Source organism: Rhinoderma darwinii, chromosome 6 (assembly GCF_050947455.1).
Source record: "Rhinoderma darwinii isolate aRhiDar2 chromosome 6, aRhiDar2.hap1, whole genome shotgun sequence".
Classification (NCBI taxonomy): domain Eukaryota; kingdom Metazoa; phylum Chordata; class Amphibia; order Anura; family Rhinodermatidae; genus Rhinoderma; species Rhinoderma darwinii.
In genome coordinates this window covers 21,142,673-21,148,672 of record NC_134692.1, presented here as the reverse complement: position 1 = coordinate 21,148,672, position 6,000 = coordinate 21,142,673, and positions in this window count along the sequence as shown.

The following is a 6,000-nucleotide window of genomic DNA, read 5'->3' as shown; positions in this document are numbered from 1 at the left end:
GCGCACGGTGAACGCTGTAAAAAAAAACGAAAAAAAAACCAATAGTACAATTGGTGTTTTTTAGTCACCACGCCACCTAAAAATAGAATAAAAACTGATCAAAGAGCCGCATGCACCCCAAGAAAACTACAATGGATTCCTCAAGGGGTCTAGTTTCCAAATTGGGGTCACTTTTGGGGGGTTCCCAATGTTTTGGCACCACAAGACCTCTTCAAACCGGACATGGTGCCTAATAAAAAAGAGGCTTCAAAATCCACTAGGTGCTCCTTTGCTTCGGAGGCCGGTGCTTCAGCCCATTACCGCCCGAGGGCCACATGTGGGATATTTCTCAAAACTGCAGAATCTGGGCAATAAGTATTAATTTGCGTTTCACTGATAAATCCTTTTGTGTTATAAAAAAAATGGTATAAAGAGTATTTTGTGACAAAAAAAAATGTAAATTTCACCTCTACTTTGCTCTAAATTTTTGTGAAACACCTAAAGGGTTCATAAACTTTCTAAATGCTGTTGTGAATACTTTGAGGGGTCTAGTTTCTAAAATGGGGTATTTGATAGGGGTTTCTAATATATGGGCCCCTCAAAGCAACTTCAGAACTGAACTGTAACCTAAAAAAATAAATAAATGAGGCAATACTTCGCTTCTTACATTATACTGATAATGAGCCGTGCCCACCCCGAGATGACCCCAGTTTTGACCGTTTGTATAAACGGAGACCCCTATTAGACCGTTCCAGTGCCCGGTTTTCCCCAGCATACACCCCGATAAGTGTATTTCTATTGATGAGTCCCTGGTACATTTTAAAGGGAGGGTTCAATTCCGCGAGTACCTGCCGGGTAAGAGGGCAAGGTATGGCGTGAAGATGTATAAGCTGTGAGAGTGCATCAGGGTATACCTACAGATTTAGGATATATGAAGGAAAGGCCACCCCCAAACCAGACTGCATCCTGGACTACAATAGGTACATGGGAGGGATGGACTTGTAAGATCAAGCACTGAAGCCCTACAGCGCCATGCGGTGTGGTATAAGAAGCTGGCCGTGCACATCATACAGATGGCATTGTACAATGCGTACGTGCTACGTCGATGTGCAGGCCAGACGGGAACTTTCCTGGAATTTCAAGAGGTGATTATCAAGAACCTAATCTTTAGGGACCAAGAAGGGGGGCCACATGCATCGTACCAGGGCAACACTTTCCAGGAGAAGTTCCCCAAACTGGCAAGAAGGGAAAAAGTCAAAAGAGGTGCAAAGTCTGCTATAAGAGGGCGATAATGGATGACACAATATATCAATGTGACACGTGTCCCGAATAACCAGAGCTCTGTATGAAAGTGTTTTAAAATTTATCATACATCCCTTGGTTTATAATTTACCCCAATTTTACTTACCCTGATGCACTCCGCACAGCTTATCCCCCCTCGTCTTTCCCCTCTGAGCCCTGCTGTGTGTCCAGGCAGCTGATAACAGCCACATTTAGGGTATTGCCATACCCGGGAGATCCCACATTACAGTTTATGGGGTGTAGGTCTCCGGTCAAAATGCTCACTACACCTCTAGATGAATGCCTTAAGGGTGTAGTTTTTAAAACGGGGTCACTTCTTCCGGGTTTCAACTGTACTGGTACCTCAGGGGCTTCTGCATACATGACTTCGCACTAGAAAATCCCCAGTAGGCCAAATGGTGGTCCTTTCCTTCTGAGCCCTCCCATGGGCCCAAACGGCAGTTTATCACAACAAATGGGGTATTGCGGCACTCAGGACAAATTGGGCAACAAAATGGGGTATTTTGTTTCTTGTGAAAATAAGAAATTTTCAGCCAAAACTACATATTATTTGAAAAAAATAATTTTGTTTTCATTCCCAGCCCAATTCAAATAAGTTCTGTGAAAAAACTATGGGGTCAAAATGGTCACAACACCCATAAATGAATTCCTTGAGGGGTGTAGTTCCCAAAATGGGGTCATTTGTGGTTGGTTTCTATTGCTTTGATACCTCTGGGGCTCTGCAAATGCGACATGGCACCCGAAAACTAATCCAGCAAAATCTGTACTCCAAAGAACACACAGCGCTCCTTTCCTTCTGAGCCCTCCCATGGGCCCAAACGGCAGTTTATCACCACAAATGGGGTATTGCCGCACTCAGGACAAATTGGGCAACAAAATGGAGTATTTTATTTATTGTGAAAATAAGAATTTTTGAGCTAAAATGACATATTATTGGAAAAACTATATTTTTTTATAATTCCCAGCCTAATTCAAATAAGTTCTGTGAAGAAACTATGGAGTCTAAATGGTCACATTACCCATAAATGAATTCCTTGAGGGGTGTAGTTTCCAAAATGGGGTCACTTCTGGTGGGTTTCCATTGCTTTGATACCTCTGGGGCTCTGCAAATGCGACATGGCACCCGAAAACCAAACCAGCAAAATCTGTACTCCAAAGAACACACAGCGCTCCCTCCCTTCTGAGGCCTCCCATGGGCCCAAACGGCAGTTTATTGCCACAAATGGGGTATTGATGCACTCAGGAGAAATTGGGCAACAAAATTGAGTATTTTGTTCCCTGTGAAAAAAAGAAATTTTGGTAAAAAATGAAATCTTATTGGAAAAAATGTCATTTTTTTAATGTCACAGCCCAATTGAAATAGGTGCTGTGAAAAAACTGTGCGGTCAAAATGCTAACAACAACCCTAAATGAATTCCTTGAGGGGTGTAGTTTCCAAAATGGGGTCACTATTGGGGGATTCCTACTGTTTTGGCACCTCAACACCTCTTCAAACCTGGCATGCTGCCTAAAATATATTCTAATAAAAAAGAGGACTCAAAATGCACTAGGTGCTTCCTTGCTTCTAGGGCTTGTGTTTTAGTCCACGAGCGCAGTAGGGCCACATGTGGGACATTTCTAAAAACTGCAGCATCTGGACAATACATATTTAGTAGTGTTTCTCTGGTAAAACCTTCTGTGTTACAGAAAAAAAAATGAATAAAATTGAAATTCAGCAAGAAAAATGAAATTTGCAAATTTCACCTCCACTTTGCTTTAATTCCTGTGAAATGCCTGAAGGGTTAAAAAACTTTCTAACTGCTGTTTTGAATACTTTGAGGGGTCTAGTTTTTAAAATGGGGTGTTTTATTAGGCTTTCTAATACATAGGCCCCACAAAGCCACTTCAGAACTCAAGAGGTACCTTAAAAAAAAGGCTTTTGAAATTTTCTTAAAAATATGAGAAATTGCTGTTTATGTTCTAAGCCTTGTAACGTCCAAGAAAAATAAAAGAATGTTCAAAAAACGATGCCAATCTAAAGTAGACATATGGGAAATGTGAACTAGTAACTATTTTGGGTGGTATAACCGTCTGTTTTACAAGCAGATGCATTTAAATTCTGAAAAATGCAATTTTTTCAAAATTTTCTCTAAATTTTGCAATTTTTCACCAATAAACACTGAATATATCGACCAAATTTTACCACGAATATGAAGCCCAATGTGTCACGAGAAAACAATCTCAGAATCGCTTGGGTAGGTTTAAGAATTCCGACGTTATTACCACATAAAGTGAAATATGTCAGATTTGAAAAATGGGTTCTGAGCCTTAAGGCCAAAACTAGGCTGCGTCCTTAAGGGGTTAAAGAGTAACTAAACGTTCGACAAACTTCTGACATGTCATAAGTTTTGATGGGGGTCCGAGCACTGAGACAGAATTGCTTGTGTGAGCGCTCAGCCGCTTCGTTTCTGTTCGGCTTTTTCCGGAAAGCAGATGTATCAGTGAGACCCCCTAGTGGTAGCTGCAAGCATGCACAATTTTATTATTGAATTCTGCAGCTGTGTGATGGCGAGCACTATGCTGGCGTCGTATATGAGGGTAAACTCTTCTAGTACTGATTATGTGCAAAGCTGCCGGCAGTATTGTTTATTAGGGGCTTTTTGCTCATACTGGAACATTTTGCTGCCACTGTTTATTGGTGGGCATTCTGTTGGCACTGCTAATGGGACCATTCAGATGTTGCGGTTATGAGGGTACGGTCTGTTCTTGAGAGTGGAATTTACATAGAAAATTATTGCAGGTCTTATCTCAGGTGACACACAATGTTGTCATTCAACATCTGCATGGAGTTTGTTCTCCTCGTGTTTCCATTAATTTCCTCTGGGTTTTCCGATTTCCTGCAACTTTTCAAAAACATCCTGAGAAGTTAATTGGCTTTCTATGAAATGATGAGTCAGGGAAACCAGATTGTGAGTCCCATTAGGGACAGGAACCGATGAGAGTGTTGACAATCTCCGCACAGCGCTGCATATGTTGGGGCTGCTGTATATACACAAAGGGAAATACAATTTATACAAATCAACATATTGGGACAGATTTACTAGTAACAGAGATAACTTAGACCAGGCAGTCAGAAGATGCGCCAAATTTATTAAAGTGGTGCACGAATCTCGCTAGACATGTTAGACACTTTTTTTTGTTCCTTTTCCACCTCTTGGTTGACTTAGTATAGGGCCATTTTTTTGTGTCAAATTTTGGCGCATGTTTAGCCACACCCTCTTTTGTAGACACTTGTAAAGTGTCTAGTGAGAAACAAACATCTGTTCTTTTCGTAGCATTCCCGTAATCGGTCTTAAAATGAATGCAACATCATGCACCAAAAATGCGCTACATTTGGGCACAGCCACAGCCACAATAGTGTATCTGCCCCAGAGAATCACTGACTCTGTGTCACTACTACCAAATATTTGAAAAAATTATCCTTTTATTCCACGTGCGACGTTTCAGCTCAGTGTGAGCCTTCCTCAAGCATAACACTCCAGCATAAGGCTCACACTGAGCTGAAACGTCGCACGTGGAATAAAAGGATCATTTTTTCCAATATTTGGTAGTGCTGCCTCACTTTCTTCTGCCTACATTGAAGGGGTAATTTTGGACTGTGCCCAAGAGGCGTGCACCCAACCTAATTTTTGGTCCTGTGCTGCTGATCTATATCTATTTGACTCTGTGTCACTGATTGACATTGTGTCACTTACTGTATCACTGACTTTAAAACCCCATGATGCATTATCACGTACATGTACATGATAAGTGTCATAGGGAAGTATGGAGCGCGCTCACGGGCTGTGTTTTCCAGCTGACAGCCCAGACTAACGATCATGCGGTTCTTGGCCGTTTAACCCCTCAAATGCTGCAGCGAATCTGGACCGCAGCATCTGAGGCGTTCTAGAGAGGGGGGCGTCCCCCTCAGACAGCTCATCGGCACCCCCACACCGCGATGGGGGGTGCCAATGGTTGTCATTGCAGCCCGGAGGCCTAATGAAGGCACCCAGGGCTGCCTTTTGTCTGCCTCTGTTAAGCCAGGTCTCTGGCACAAAAAGTTTAATAAAAGTTATTAGTAGAGGGAAAAAAGTATTAAAAGTTTTTTTTTTTTTAAAAACACCCTTTTGCCATTTTTCTTCTAAAGTAATGTAAAAAAAATAAAAATAAACAAAATTGGTATCGCTGCATCCGTAAAAGTCTGAACTAATACAATACAGCATTATTTAATGTGCATGGTGAACGCCGTAAAAAATAAAAATGTAAAACACCAAAATCGCTGTTTTTTGGTCACCTTAGCTCGCAAAAAAAAAAAAGTCATAATAAAGTGATCAAAAAGTTTTACGTACCAAAAAATGTTACCAATAAAAACTACAGCTCGTCCCACACAATATAAGCCCTCACACCGCTCAATCCACGGAACAATAAAAAAGTTACGGCTCTCAGAATGTGGTGAAACAAAACAAAATTATTATTTTTTTAACAAAAAGGTTTTTTCTTTTTTTTTAAAGTAATAAAATATATTAAAAAAAACTATATAAATTTGGTATCACCGTAATCATATTGAGCAGCAGAATAGAGTTAAGTTGTTGTTTTTACAGCACGGTGAAAGCCGTGAAAACGAAAAGAAAAAAACCAATGTAGGAATCACACATTTTTTCCAATTTCTGCCCGCAAATAATTTTTTCTCAGTTTCCTAGT